Source organism: Anas platyrhynchos, chromosome 5, assembly GCF_047663525.1.
Source record: "Anas platyrhynchos isolate ZD024472 breed Pekin duck chromosome 5, IASCAAS_PekinDuck_T2T, whole genome shotgun sequence".
In the NCBI taxonomy this organism is placed as follows: Eukaryota; Metazoa; Chordata; class Aves; order Anseriformes; family Anatidae; genus Anas; species Anas platyrhynchos.
Window position 1 is genome coordinate 397,988 of NC_092591.1, and position 16,235 is coordinate 414,222.

At 44.7% G+C, this 16,235-nt stretch overlaps 1 long non-coding RNA gene across 1 annotated transcript; it reads right to left on the reverse strand.

The window, feature by feature from the left end:
- Nucleotides 1-7,484: 7,484 nt before the first annotated feature.
- LOC140002552 (uncharacterized) lies at nt 7,485-15,814 on the reverse strand. Its single transcript, XR_011809364.1, has 2 exons — nt 15,498-15,814; nt 7,485-14,912 (listed from the first exon to the last, which is right to left on the reverse strand). It is a non-coding gene; the product is annotated as an uncharacterized lncRNA (long non-coding RNA).
- Between the last annotated feature and the right edge of the window lie 421 nt (nt 15,815-16,235).

Consider the following 16,235-nt stretch of genomic DNA (forward strand, 5'->3'; position numbering starts at 1 on the left):
CCCGTCCTGTTGTAAAAAAAAAAAAAACCAAATCTAATCCCCTATGATTTTGTAACACTACCTCTGAAAGCAACCTGATAGATTTTCCAGGGCCGAGATGGATTGTTCAATTTGGGTCAGGTCCTCGTCCACAGCAATGCATAAGGAAGTAAATTCTTGATTTTGTTTAACCAATGAGGCTACCCTGGTCCCCACTCTAGCTCCTCCCAGGATTATTAGGGTGGCCAAAGTTAGAGCCGTGAATGGTTCCCATCTTTCCAGATGATGACTTTCCACTGTGTCTGGGTGTACATACAATCCTCAGGGTGGTATAGAATCCTTGGTATAATTATCACCTGTATACAGAAATCACGAGACACATTAAAGAGTTTTAGTGATAGACAAGGAGTTATGCCCACTCACAAACAAACCCACCTAGCGTTGTTGGCTGGGATTAACCACTTGGCTGATTGTTTTCCATTCTCCATGATATTACATAGGTGACACTTCCCACTAGGAACCGTGCACACACACCTACCACCTCCAGTGACTTGTGTTAGTGTTACCCTTATGTCTTTTCCCCAACTGCAATGTAGAGGGCTGTTCTCGTTTGTGCGGGAGGGCTCCCCAGGATTCCCGATAGCATCATAATATGAAGGCCTTATACTAAAGCATAATCAACAGTGTTTTGTTACATTTGGGTTTGTTTTGTTTAATAATTTGTAGCTGGCATTCATGACCCCCCCATATGTTATTCTCAGCTATGTTATCATTCTCGGCTTTACCTGAGCTCGTAGGGCTGCCGAGGGTTGGAAGTGTAGTATTTTCCGCAGGCTGGATTCCCTGGACATTTTCTGACAATACCTCATTTGGTCCTACTGCCTGGGGCCTATCAGCATCCTCCTTTTCATTAGTATGAGTCCTCCCCTATCTGTTCTGTGTTTGTAAAATCTGACACCTCACATTTTTCCTAGTACCCAGCTAGTATCATCCAAGTTTGTTATATTTATATATAGAACCTTGCAAATTTCTTTATTTCCGTGGAAGGTTCCTGTATACCCTATACCATGCCCTCACCACCTGTAACGGGGACCTGCTTGTTGGTTACAACCTTGCGGCCCATATCCCACTTGTAAGAATTTATTCCGACCAGCCCCGAGTGTCCAGTCCATAGCAATGGTTTCACACCCCCAGTATGCACAATAATACATGTTCGGGTAATTACAGTACCCCTTTCCTGGGTTAGAACTTGGGCAGAAATAAAATCCTGATCGGTTAAAGCATGGCTGCACTGACACCAGGTCACATAATGTGATGCGGAAACTGGGAGCACCCGCTGTCGTTGTTTGCTGGATGACGAATTGATCCTTCCATCTGATCAAGCTCCATTTAAAAGGCTGATGGGGATGCGCAGACCCATAGCTGACCAAAACGATGATACTGACTCCCATGTATCATAGGAGGTGGTTGGAGCCCATCTAAATTGTCGGCCCCTCAGTCCCCCACCGTTTTCACTTCTCTGCCTCGCTTGTCAGTTCGGTTGCAGCGAACTACAAGGTATCGGTTCTTCTTGGCAGCAGCAGTGTTCTTCAGGGGAACCTACTAGGGAGCCTTTGAAACAGGGCCTCCTCCCCTTCCCACGATACACAGATAATATACAATACTTATCGAGTCTGTCTTAGCGTCAGCTTCAAGTCGTCAGGGCCTGGAGCTGCCTCCCATTTACCTTCCCGGATTGGTCCTTTCACACGGCTGGCATGCGTCCATCCTTTCTCCGCAGTTCGAATAGCCGTTTCTGTGGTAAGCAAAACAACATAGGGGCCTTCCCCATCGTGGTGTTAAAGCAGTCTCTTTCCAAGTCTTAATTAGAATTGAGGGTGATCAAGTGGCAGTTCCAAGTCATAGGGCATACCATATAGCATTTCAAAAGGAGAAATTCCTACATCAGTTCTGGGCTGTGTCCATATGTTTAACAGTGCAAGGGGTAAGCATTTTACCCAAGAAGCCTTAGTTTCCAGCACAAGTTTTGTTAGTTGTTTCTTAATTTCACCATTCATTCACTCTTCCTTTCCAGAAGAGGAGGGGTGCCAGGGGCTGTGAAAATCCCACTCAATCTCTAAGGCCTGCTTTGATCCTTGCAGTAAAGCTTTACACCCATTCAGTCACGTGGTCAATTAGGACAAACAAGTAACTCAGTAAAGTCTACCTGTATACTTTGGAAAGGTCAAAGCCCTGGCTCCCGTCCCCCTCTAGATAGGTTACAGAAGGCCTTTTTATTTACCTTTTGACATATAGTAGTACATCCTCTACATGTGTGCTTCCCTAAAGTATATATTCCTACACAGACATGCTTTCTTAGAACAACATCACACATTGCTTGCACCTCCCAATGACTCTTCTGATGTAAAACAGTTAATATTTGCCTCATTATCACTTTATTCAGCATTTCTCTCCCATCAGGGAGTATCAATTTTCCTTAAAATGATCCACATATTTGTAACATTAATACCTCCTTGGGAGGTTGTAATTGTTCCAAAATCTTTTTTAGAATTTACCCAAATAGATAGGTGGCCCTGTATAGCCCTGAGGTATAATTGTCCACCTATATTGTTGCTTCCGCACCCATTTCAGGGTCTTTCCAGTCAGAGGTGAATATACATGTATGTTTGCTCTCAGGGCCAGAGAGCACTCCATTAATAACACTGTTATTCTAGTGTAACAATTTACTAGTTGAATGCCCAATTTAATCATCAAATCCCTTCCCAACAAGTTAGTCCCTGCCTTGGATACATACAGTAATTGCCCAATGATCATTTTATCCCCTAGTCTCAGCTTGGTATCCCCCAAAAGTGGCACTGTTATCCCAGTCCCTTCTACCCCCATCACATTTAGGGTTTCATTAGTTAATTTAATCCCTGATACTTTACAAGTAACAGCAGTTGGGAGAGCGAGAAACCCCCCCCGCAGACACCAAAGTCAGTGCAGAAGGAGGGGGAGGAGGCGCTCCAGGCGCTGGAGCCGAAGCCCCCCTGCTGCCGCTGGAGAGGCCCCTGGTGGAGCAGGCTGTTCCCCCCTCCCTGATGCTTGGGAAACTGAACAAACACCACAGCAAATATGCAAATATACCAAAACTTCTAGATTGTTACTTAGATAATGCCTACATCACCTTTCCCTGCTCATTCAACTTCGAATACCTTTAACACTTTCAACAAACCTTTTAACACTTCCTTTATCTTTCTCTAGCCTTTACTTTTCTAATGCCGACATCAAAGGCTCAGTCAGGGGCCAACTTAATTCCGTACCTTTTCCCTCCAAGATGCTGAAACAACATCAATATACAACATTTCATCCTGTTTTCCTTCTTTCCACAAAAACAACATTGACTGTAATATGGTATTATAATTAATACTTCCATTTAGGGGCCACTCCGCTCCATCCTCTAGTTTATAAAGTGGCCACCACTGATTACAATATTTAATAAGGGTTCTTTTACTCTCTGTACCCTCTTACCCCACTATATCCCTTCAATGTGTTAGTATACATCCTAGGGGGCTTTTCCTCGGGATTTCTTTGCTTTGAACTTTTCCTATTGTAATCTGCAGTGGTTAATATTCCACCGTTTTCCTAGAAGCTCTTTACTAGTCAATCCCAATCCCTCCAAAATCCACAATATATAGATACACAAGTAAAATCAGACCACTGGAAATTAACTGCCTGTAGACAATTACACTGGGAACATTTAAACCTGATGAACCGATAATATGCCTGGGAAAATTTTGTTCCCTTAAACATACACCTCAATGGCAGTTCTTATATTTTCATATTTACATATTAACATATGTATAAAAGAACACTTTAACAAAAATGCCCCGGCTTTTATATATACAATATACAATGTACAATTATTATTCCAGTTAGAATTATTCCTCAGCAGCTGGAAACATTGTGTCAGTTGCCATTAAAGCTCGCTTACCCTCCTCCTGTCTCTTTCTTAAAATCTCGGACGTCCCCGGAGTTAATGGGGATGGCCACATATTCCTAGTCGCTGGTCCCTGAACGCTAGAGTCAGAGTCGCTATCAGAGTCTCCCTGGGGTTGCGGATTAGGAAGCCCGGGAGTCGGAGGGGCTGCAGGTGGTGGTGGTGAAATATAGGGAGACAGTGGGGCTGGGATCTCTAATTCTCGGTTTTTCTTCTGCCTCCCATCCCCTCCTTTTTCTTTTAGAGGATATAAATCGGCTTGAGTTTCCAAGCTGATCCACAAATGTCCATATTCACTTTCTTCCAAACTAAAAGGTTCCTTTGAGTTTACATAAATATTTAGGGCCTGGCAAACCCAATCTTCAAAGGACCCAAATACAGGCCAGTAAAGGTGGTCTCCTCGAATCTGTTTACCACCCCAAACTTCAACACAATAATGTATCATTTTTACTTTATTGCTTCCCCGCCTAAAAGGGGAATCCTGCCAATTTTTAATCATTAATCCCAGGGTAACCTAACATCAGACGTTACCCTGCCCATGGGACCAGAAGGCTTACTCTTCTTCTGTCCCATCTTCTGGAGCGCCTTCACACACACACACACAAATCGCTTCCCCCTTTTCGTGGCCCAGTCCCTCGCGGGATGTGGGAACCGCACTACCGAGGGGTCCGCACTCGCTTCGTCCGCAATTGGACGTCTCACAACGCTACGCTCCAGGATACCCAACCCCAACCGAACGGATCACCGGCCTATACTTACTCACTCCTGAGTCTTCGTTCGGTCTTCGTGCACAAAGATTACTAGGGGTTGCCGGCTTTATTTGCTTGCTGCCGAATTTAGGGTTCGTCGGTGAAGGATTTGAATGAAAGTAGTCCTAGCGAAGGCCGCTGAAATCAGCGGGGCGCCCCCTCCGAAGGTCTTTCAATCAGATTGCCTTCATCCGAGTCACGGCACCAAATTTGTTATAAGCTCCCTCTTAATTAATTTTTCAGAGAGCATTGCTTTAATAATAGAAAGGAATTTATTGAGTAAGCAACAGCAAGCAAAACAGCGCTGGGCGGCCGGGGAGTCTCGGCTCCGCCAACGGCGCGCACCTCACCCCCCCCAGGGTCCCTTTTTATATCTTGGTGATTTCAGGATTACGCAGCATGTCCGGGTGTGTTCTGCGACTGCGCGCACTGTTGCTAGGGGGTCGTCTCTGTCCCTCTGGTGGTCGTGAAGATGAAGGCCGTAGTCTTCCTCGGCGTTGTGGTTCAACTTCTTTCTTTATTTGGTCATGTTGGCCCAGCGTGAGACAGGAAGGCAGGATGTTGATACACTAGTTTAACAACTTATCAGGAGATGGTTACATGAACTTTGCAGCAGTGTCTTTTGAACAAAAGAGGCTACTGAGATGCAGAAGGAGAGAAGGGGAGAGGGTTCTCTTTTTTGTTACATTAAGCAAAGGAATTTTCATAGTGTCTAGCTAAGCATTATACAGCTCCTTACTTCAGCAGGGAGTTTTCACAACTCCCATTCCTCAAACAGAACTCCTTGTTTTTACAAAAGACAATGAACAAACATTTATTGTGTATTACATCCACCACACTAAACCCCTGAAGACCTATGCCTAAAAGCCCTAACCCAAACACTTAAGACGCTCACAGCGCCCAAGCCCACAAAATTAAGACGCTCAAATCCCAAACCCAACCCAAAATATTAAGACGCTCAAAACCCTAACCCAGGAGAACCTAACCTGAAAAAAAAAAAATAAGATCTTAAAACCCTAACCGTAAATAACTGACCAAAAATAAAACCCAAAGAACCTAACCCTAAAAAAACTATCAACACTACAACCCAAAAAACTCTAAAACCCTGACACGCTAACCCTGAAACCCTTAAAACCCTAACCCTCAAATCCCTAAAATCCTAACCGTTAAAACGCCAACCCTAAAACTAAAAACCTTGAAATCCTAAACATAAACCCCGAGAACGCTTACCCTGAAACCCAACCCTAGGGCCCTATCCCTGAAACCTTAAAACCGTGAATCAATCGTTGGGAAATAACATAGGCTCAGGAGAGGATCTCAGTACAGTAGCATTTTTATTTGAGATTACAATGGCGGGTGTCCCGCGAGCAGGAGGGCACCTACCGATTCCATACACAGTTTATATACTTTTTTTTTTTTCCCCTCCCAAGGACCAGGACCCTCCCGTTTCCCCATTAACTGTGCAATCCAGGTTCATACTCTACCTGGTGCTTCACCGAAAACACACAGCTGCTGGCCTGTTACAAGTCACATTTCTTTTGAGGCTTTTACTCTTTGAGGTGGTAATGTTTCTTACACCGTGATTTCCACTTAATTGTTGTAAGGATTCTGGTTGTCTGCATTTTACAAGGTTGTCTGTTGTAATAAATGACTAAGTCCCAAATAGGATTACAATCAAAGTTTACAATTTTTTAAATGAATAGAGGTAAGCAAACAGCACTGGGTGCGCCGGGAGTCTCTGCTCCACCGAGACGCACACAAGTCACAGCAGGCGGCTGGTTTTTATGCTCCTAGGCTATTACATATTCATTACTACTTCTAGAAAAGGCAGGGTTATTATAACTAGTTCCTGGAATCCGAACCCGCCCACTGGCGCATGTGTTACCAGTCTCTGGTGGTCCCTCTGCGGGTCTCTCGTACTGAAGGCTCATAGTCTTCCTCCCAGGCTTTTCCCTTGTCCTTCTCCTTTGTCCATCTTGGCTGGATGTCAGAGACTTGCATAGTGCCCCATGCAATAGTCATAACAGTTAGCAGTTATTCTGAAACCCCTTTGTTCTCTTGTCCCCTATTAACCCGAATTGTTGGACCATTCCTCTGCAAGATGAGAAGAGGTAAAGAGAGCAGGAGGAACAGCAGCCCTGTTTTTGGTCTGGCTTAGTTCAACAGGGTGCAGCACAAGCAACCAGGCTGTTTCTCTTCAAAGACTTGCCTTAGCATTGGTGAAGGAAACTGACCGGGCTGACAACCCCCTTACCTTTTTGCACCACTCCACACCATGGGGACTTCATCTCTCCAAGGCTGCATGAGGGAAGGGCGGAAACAAGAAAATAAGCACATCCTGAGGCACCTCATAACCACAGCCGACAGTAACTGGAACTTTTTCAAATGGAATTACGTCAAACAGGTTCATCATCACTTGCAAAAACAGAGAACCAGCATTCACTAGCACGCCAGCCCTGACACCCACCTCCTCCGCAACGCTGACTACTACTGATGCAACATGCTACTGTGCAATACCTCTCTGTTCCCAGCTCCTTTACCTCATCTGCTCACTACGTTTACCTGAGAAGTGTGCCCGAACAGACTTATTCTGCAGAGATGAAGAAGGTGGCCCTGCTCACTCTCTTGGCACTACTGCACTTATGCACTCAAGGAACCATACCCCACGGTTTCCCAAAAACAACGTACCTGGCAACCCCTCATAAACCTACTTCTAATACGTAAATTCAAGGACATAAAGCCTAGAAGGCTTTGTTATAAATGGCTCAGGATTCAAATTAGGATTAAATAAAAAAATAGGATTTATTAAAAGAATATAAAGGAATAGAGGTAAGCAAACAGCGCTGGGTGCACCGGGAGTCTCTGCTCCACCAGGACGCACACCAGTTACATCAAGCAGCTGATTTTTATGCACCTAGACTAATACATATTCATTACTACTTCTAAAAAAGTAGATTATTATAATTAGCTTCCGGGGTCCGGTTCCTCCTACTGGAGCATGCGCATCAGTCTCCTCTGGGGGTCTCTAGGGGTCTTTCATGCTGAAGGCTCGTAGTCTTCCTCTCACCCTTTGTACTTACTTGGCACTATTCCAAGTTTATGGAACACTCTCTGTACACTCTCCACAGGTCTTGTCTCCCAACCGTCCTTCAGCTTCTTTTTTCTTCCTCTTAATCTCTTGGCCCCCCTGGCCAGATACCAAGGATCCTCATAGTATCCCATAACAGTCACTAGTTGTTATCAGTTGTTCTGAAACTCCCAGACATCAAACACAAACAGCTTTCTTATTTGACGCTTCACGAGTAATTAAAACATTCTTCCCCAGTCATTCACAGACACATCTATAGCAGTGTTAAGTTAATCTCGAAGAAGACAGGAAAAAAGGCTGTAACTGTTAGAACTAGAAGTCAGGAATAACAAAAGCAAACAGGTTCATAAATTTAAGGAGTGTTTTCTGAAGTCGTGATAAATTGACTGGAATGAGGGGGAGACTGGGGCACACTGCATCTGTGGTTCAAGAATTAAACTGCCATTGCAGGGCCCAGAGGCAGACAGGATTCAAACAGAATTATTCTTTATGGACACGAATTTATGGACACGAATTGGAATTGTTAAAACATTCCTCACAATCCCTTATCTTCTTTTTAATATCCCCAATTCGTGTCTCTTCTGTTATTAATAATTGGATTTCATCAGTTTGTTCTTGGAGGGTCCAATCCTTAAGCATCATAATTGACATATTCCCTTCCTTTTTTAATGAAGTTATTACCAATGTACTATTTATCACCCAGTGTATTAATAATGTAAGACAAGGTATCATACAAGGTATAGACAATAACATCTTTACACCACATAACAATAAAAATAACACTCTTTTAACCCATGGTCCACCAGGCAGCCATGAAAATAAAAATAAATGAAAATAAATGAAAATAAATCCCATTCCATATCCTTCCAGGTTTGTGTTGCTCGCTCACCTCCCCTTTCTCCTTCTCTGGGATGGGAGAGAGAAATGGGAAAGTGAAGCCTGTGAGTTGAGATAAAAACAAGAAAATAATAATAATAATAATAATAACAATAATGATTATAATAGTACTACTAGTAATAATGTGTACGAAACAAGTGATGCACAATGCAATTGCTCACCACCTGCTGTCCGATGCCCAACCTAACCCCAAGCAGTCCGGCCCTCCTCCCAGCCTGCCTGCTGACAGGACAGTGAGAAGCTGAATTTAGCTTGGTCCTTGGCTTGATGTAAGCACTGCTCTGTAACAATTAAAAACAATTAAAACATCAGCATATTATTAACATTCTTCTCATCCTAAACCAGAACATAACTTTCTATCAGCTACTAGGAAGAAACACCCTTTTTATCAATTTTTAAACAGCAATTACTAAAGCTAAATTTTCCACAGACTTCTCCTTCTTGTGCTAGTAAATAATCCAAAGCTAGGCTATTTTGATACAAAGCAGTTCTCATCATTTATAACTATTTCTATTACAGCTAATAACCTAATTATTCTATTAAGTATATATACTGGGGTCCTATAGTCCCAGGATCTGTCTTCTGCCCACGTATCTGGATCATAATAGGCAAACACCTTCAGGGTTGATTCAGGCTTGTGTTACCATTCGGCCTGTCAGGGTGATCCAGCTCCTGGAAAACGAATCACAATTTTATATAGGTTAAAAAAAAGGTTCTTATGTTATTTTCTCAGGACAACCTGACCTTAGTGTGGGAGAAGTCCAGTCGAGGCCCTCTCACTCGGCAGTCAATACCCATAGGGGTTGCTTCCCTCGGTAGACCATACACACCGCAGTGGAGGGTCCTGCCCTGGTCTTGCCTTCTCCCTTTCCTCCCTTCAGGCTTGTCCCCTTTATTTGGCATCCTTAATTCATGCAGAGCCTGCAGAGCCTCGTTGCCAGAATATTAGTTCTTCCTTAGCTTGAGTTTCAGTTTCCCAGGAGCGGGCTCAACTCTCCAAGTTTCAGTAGTTACTGGTCCTTTTATTCTGGATGCATGGGTCCCTTTCTGCGGTTCTCACAGCTGTTTCAGTAGTCAGTAAAACAAGGTACAGTCCCTCACACCCATGCCCTTGAGCCAAAAGCAAAAAGTCAATAGCAGCTTGATCCTGTAAGAGCGCATGTCGCAGACTATTTTGATCTGGTAACATCTCCTCAAGTATCTCTGTCATGGCATAGGCTTGCTTCTTGGCCCAGCATACCAATTTTTCTAAGTTGTTACGTGCGGCCGCAGATGCCACTCCAGGCACTGAACTTGCTAATGCCGCTCTAGCTGCAACCCCACACAATTCAACATTATCATTGCAATCCGATGCAAGCAATGCCCATTTATGTCTGGTGACCTCACGCAACTGTAACAAGCTAGGAGCAAATACAATGAGTTTATCTAAGTAACATGGACATCTGATAGCATTTGCAGGGATACCTTGCCAGGCCCCATCCCCACAAATCAGAAGCACATCAGGAGGTAAGGCCAAAGCTGCACAATTGTTCCAAACACTGTAGTTGTTACCCCTTGTCTCCATGCTACAAACCCCTAAACCCTGCTTAGCAGCGTCATTGTAATCACAGATGTTATTTGTGTTTTTGTATCAGTATGGCCCTTTCCCGGTTCCTGTAGCAGGATTCACCTGATAGCCACGGCTACGTTCACATTTGTAGCCACCTTTCAGGTTGATACAGATTTGACTACAGATACCAGGGTTTTGACATTCATCAATATCTCCACAGTTTCTCTTGTCTACAAACTCAAACCCAGCTGGACAGTCACATTCATTTATGTTGCATTCCTTCAGGGGCATCACCCCAGTCCTTGCAGTCTCTCTGCTGGTTACACACTTTATTGATATCTATGCACACAAAGTCAGATTCAGTACACATCTTCTTCACACAAGCACTCTCATCACTGCCATCTGAGCAGTCTTCACATTTTACTCTAGCACCGTTGGCAGCAGTGCACAGTCAGGCGAAGGCGAGCAGCAGGCAGAGCGCCCCGCACCATCACCTGTGTCACTTATACTACTCCTATTACCCATGCTGTTAGTGTCAGTGGCATCCTCCTTGTACCGTTTCTGTCTTTGTCTCCCCCCTTTTCTTTTTGTCACTGGCCATTCACCACAAATGGATGAGACACATGATTACTAATTAGGAAAGAGAGTGTAACGTCTGCTATACGGCTGCAGGCAGTGCCAGCTGCAACCTTAGGTTTGTGAAAGAGCCTGCCGGTGGTCGTTCGGCAGTGTAATCTGCGTCTCTGCACTCCTGCCCCGCAATAGAGCTAAGTCGTCATTAGTAATAGTTATAACACCGATCTGGGGACTAATAGTCTTTTTTGCATTGCAAGATAAACCTTTTATAAAAAGAATGCCAGAGTGAAGCAGCACAGCCGCTGCTGCCGCTGCCTCCATGGTCACGTCAGACAGGCTGCAGGGTCCTGATGTCCGCCCCTCTGCTCTGTGCCGACTCGCCTCACGGTGAGGGTCAGCTACCAGTGTCCACTGACGCCTCTGGTCTCCCGTAGCAACTCGATCTCGGATGTTCTGCAATTACTTCAATTTCCCCGCGTTTTGCAGCTTCTGTCAGGTCTATTCTGTGTCTCTCAGAGCCGTCCGTGGCTCTGCAGCGTCTCTCAGGGCTCTCTCCGTCCAGCGGTAGTTCCCTCCGTAGTGTCTCGGGCCTCCCAGCGCCGCTCCGGTCTCTCGGCGCCGCTCCGGTCTCTCGGCCTGTTCAGGTCTCAGCGAGTCTGGGTCTCAGTGAGTCCAGGTCTCGGCCTGTGCGGGCCTCATATGTTGCAGGAAGCATGTCATATCATGCTCCTGCCTTTTTCTTGTCACAGTCAAAACATTTAAGAGCAAAAATAGGATACACAAGATACACAAGATACACCGGGCCCATATATTAGGCACCACCACTCAAAACTTGGATAAAACAGCACTTCTTTTCAGTCTGTCAAGCACTTCGTTCGTCTCTGCCCACTCCCTTTGCGGAGAGTACGGAACAACGGATCGGAACTCTGCACTCGCTTTGCAGCAACGCTGCGTCTCACTCACACAGCACACTCGCACACGGAGGCCTCCAGCACATCTCATTCATACCACAGGAATATAATTTAGAATGATAACCAACCAAATAAGTATTGTCTCTGACTGTGTTTTTCATGAAGTGACTTGTAACACTTTGTTTCAAACCCTTACATTTACACAAATACTTTCAACACAAAATACATACATAAAAACACATACAATTATTAACACTCCAGTTAGTATCCCTCCAGCAGCCAGAAACATACCGTTTGTCTGCAGTTTCAGGAGATCTTTGCTCCTGCGGTGAGCAGCTGAGAGTGGAGTCCCCTCCGAGCAAAAACACTCAGGGTGCACCTAGGGGCGTCCACGCTGCAGCCGATCCCGCAGCCGAGCAGAGTGTCTCCTGCCTGGCTCACCAAAATGACTCACAGAAAGCTGACTCCACAGTCAGTAAGATTGTAAAGTAGGTATGTTTACTCAGTTCCGTGCAGCACGGGGCGGGTAGTCCCACCAAAGTCGTGCACGCCTAATGTGACAAATTGCTTTAGTAAAAAGTTACATATACATGAACATTCCTATACATATGCATAATCTGTCCCTTTGTGAACACTCTTCCTTATTTTAGACCCCTTGGTTAAAGTCTGAACCATGAGGTTGTTTTTGATCTGGTTCTCGGGGTCCGAGAGGCTCCTGTTATCTGGTGGTATAAGCGCAGCACAGCACAGTAGCACATATTCATTCTTAATCAATTGCTCTCTAATTTCTAATTCCAATGTTTCAGCTTGCTCTTTTCTGGATCCACAGGTATTCTACTATTAATGTTCAAAGCCTGACAGACCCCCTCCTCTGTGGATCAAAATACAGGGGGTCTTAAGGGTTCTTTTGGTCATTCTGTCATAAAATACTGGATCATTTTTAATTTACTTTTTAATTTTCTGGGGCCCCTATTGTTCCAATTTCTAATCATTATTCATAATGGACTTTTTGGTCATATATCTAGTAATTTGCTCCCTTTCTGGTCCTTGGTCTTCGATTTTATCTGACCCATCCGGGAATTTTACTAGTGGCAATTCCCACAGCCCTTGGCTGCCCAGTGAGAGTGTCTTGCAGGGGGTTTAGGACCTATCACCCACCCACGTATCCCTCTTCTCACCAGCCCAGCCCCCCCGACAGGAGATTAGAACCAGTGAGAAAACAAAAAGACCTCCACGCTGACTTTAGAAGTCTCAGTTACACTCACACACACAAAAAATGGCAACCGTACCCTTACCCAACCGGACGGTATCTTACGAATCAGTCGTCTTCGTCCAGACTCCAATCGGACGGTATCCACCAGCGTCTCTGCTGTCTTCGTCTGGGATCGAACCAGACGGTATCCAAACGACTGTCGTCTTCATCCGGTTTAATTCCGGACACCGGAATCCAACCGAACGGTATCCAAACGACCCTGTCGTCTTCGTCCGGATCTTCGCGCGCAGAATTACGGGCAAAAAACAGCCGGCAACAAGGGAGCTCAAAAAAAAATCAAATTCTTTGCTTACCTTTATTCAGGTTCAGGATGGCATTAGTCCCGATCTGACTCAAACAGGAGCCACCAAATGGTGGGGCGCCTCTCCTAGATTAAATCAGAATTCAGGAACTATAGCCATCCCGGACGAGCCCCCAAATTGTTATAAATGGCTCAGGATTCAAATTAGGATTAAATAAAAAAATAGGATTTATTAAAAGAATATAAAGGAATAGAGGTAAGCAAACAGCGCTGGGTGCACCGGGAGTCTCTGCTCCACCAGGACGCACACCAGTTACATCAAGCAGCTGATTTTTATGCACCTAGACTAATACATATTCATTACTACTTCTAAAAAAGTAGATTATTATAATTAGCTTCCGGGGTCCGGTTCCTCCTACTGGAGCATGCGCATCAGTCTCCTCTGGGGGTCTCTAGGGGTCTTTCATGCTGAAGGCTCGTAGTCTTCCTCTCACCCTTTGTACTTACTTGGCACTATTCCAAGTTTATGGAACACTCTCTGTACACTCTCCACAGGTCTTGTCTCCCAACCGTCCTTCAGCTTCTTTTTTCTTCCTCTTAATCTCTTGGCCCCCCTGGCCAGATACCAAGGATCCTCATAGTATCCCATAACAGTCACTAGTTGTTATCAGTTGTTCTGAAACTCCCAGACATCAAACACAAACAGCTTTCTTATTTGACGCTTCACGAGTAATTAAAACATTCTTCCCCAGTCATTCACAGACACATCTATAGCAGTGTTAAGTTAATCTCGAAGAAGACAGGAAAAAAGGCTGTAACTGTTAGAACTAGAAGTCAGGAATAACAAAAGCAAACAGGTTCATAAATTTAAGGAGTGTTTTCTGAAGTCGTGATAAATTGACTGGAATGAGGGGGAGACTGGGGCACACTGCATCTGTGGTTCAAGAATTAAACTGCCATTGCAGGGCCCAGAGGCAGACAGGATTCAAACAGAATTATTCTTTATGGACACGAATTTATGGACACGAATTGGAATTGTTAAAACATTCCTCACAGCTTTATGGTCTAAAGACTCGACAGACAGAAAACACACAGGCAAAAGCTCCAGAAATATAACAAACTGTCCCTAAACTTGAAACAGACTACCCCTTACGTGCCCACTGCTGCCATTTTCAGACACATGCTCACACAGGGAGCTTCCATCATACATTTCAACTAAACCCTGCTCCATCACTTTAACAGCAAGGTTGTAACTTTGATAAGATTTGACATACAGGCAAAGAATCACAAAAAGCCCCGTAATTCTGCAAAAATCAGAAGGGACCCAGAACCACAAAGCAAACACACAAAGTAACATCACCATACCATCCGTAAAACTGCCATAATAACTACTCACCTGAGGAAGAGCTGCGTGCAATACAGGCACCTACTACTAGATTGCTTTACAGTGACAGATCCTACCAGTTACCAACTCAAAAAGATATGCGTACCGGTTTCTACTGGAAAACGCATCAGTCCATAGACTCTGACCCACCTAAAGAACCCTGCAACCGACTGAAGGAAAAACAAAGCGCTTACCCCAAAAAGCAGCCCAGGCAGAATGAGCTCTGTCATGGAATACCTGCAACTCAGTTACCACTAGGTCCCACCTGGAACCTGAAGCTAATCACCTGGGAAAGTGCAAGGGGGAAAGCACAAAAAAAAAAAAAAAAAAAAAAAAAATCAGAAAGGAGCAGTAGCTGTGGTTTCTTTATTCATTTATATGGCTTAGCTCAACAGCATGCAGAGTGCAGACAGGAGAGCTAGGGTGTTTCTAGAAACAAAAATCCCCATGCTTTTGCTGCAGCTTTGAATATTAAAAGGACAAACTGACCAAGAAAGTAACTGATTTTTTTTTCCATCTGGAATTAGCTCGATCTTTTATTTACATTAAAAGAAAAATCTAGGAGCAGAACTGATTACACGCCAAAAAAAAAAAAAAATCCATTCCACTCGCAGGAAAAATCACTTACTTCAGTAAGCTACCTGAGAACCAAAAGGCTATGCTGATGGGTCAAAAGACACTACAGGACACTGGGGCCAGGCCCTCCGCTGCACCCACTTAAAACCCATCCCTACACTCACCAAGGTGCAACCCCAACACAAAAAAAAACAGACACAGCATTTCAGCACCTGCTTTGTTCCGATTCTAAAGACTAACACCACAGCCCACATTGCCTGGGACACCTGATAAACAGAAGAGAAAGCAGCCATACCCTTTTCAAGCCATCCCTGCACGTGTCGCTCCTTGATCATCTGCAACCTCTTCTCAAATCCTCAACCGCTTCTGTGGAGAGCCTGCCACGGCACCTGCAAAGCAAGATGGATACCCTTCGCACTCACCTCGTGCTACTTGGCCGTTCTGCTCCAATCCAGCTCACAACCAGCCCGCCCTTCTCGTGCTGCTCTTCAGAGTGCAGCTTGGCCCCACTCAGCCTGTGTGAGACAAATGTGAAACAAAAAGAAAAGCATAGGCTGAAGCAGCATCCAAAGCCACAGCACAGCTGGGACAGTTACTCTCAGCTGCTGCCTTACCTCCGCGCCCTCCCCTCCCCTCGAGGCAGATGCTTCCATCTGCTCTCTTAGGCCAGCTACAACACCCCTGAAATATAAACAGGATTTTTACTGTACTTTGTGTAGTTCAGTAACTGCAGTGACAACTGCACCCCTAAATTACCTTCTATATCTGTTCATCACTCACCTTGCCAAAAGCAGCTCTGGTCGTCAAGTCCCGTGTCGTACACCGTGTTTCAGCTTTAACAAATGAAAACAGTCACAAGAGAATCAATCATTCAGCTGCCAGCATTAGCACCCATCCCTCAACAACACAAAAGGGACCCCATTTACAATACTATCGTTTCAAAACAGCAGCCCCCTTGCCTCAGCACCTCAGAAGGAGATCAAGCCAGTCACCGAGTTGCCTACCGAGTGCTGAACAGTTCCAGAAGGAGCTC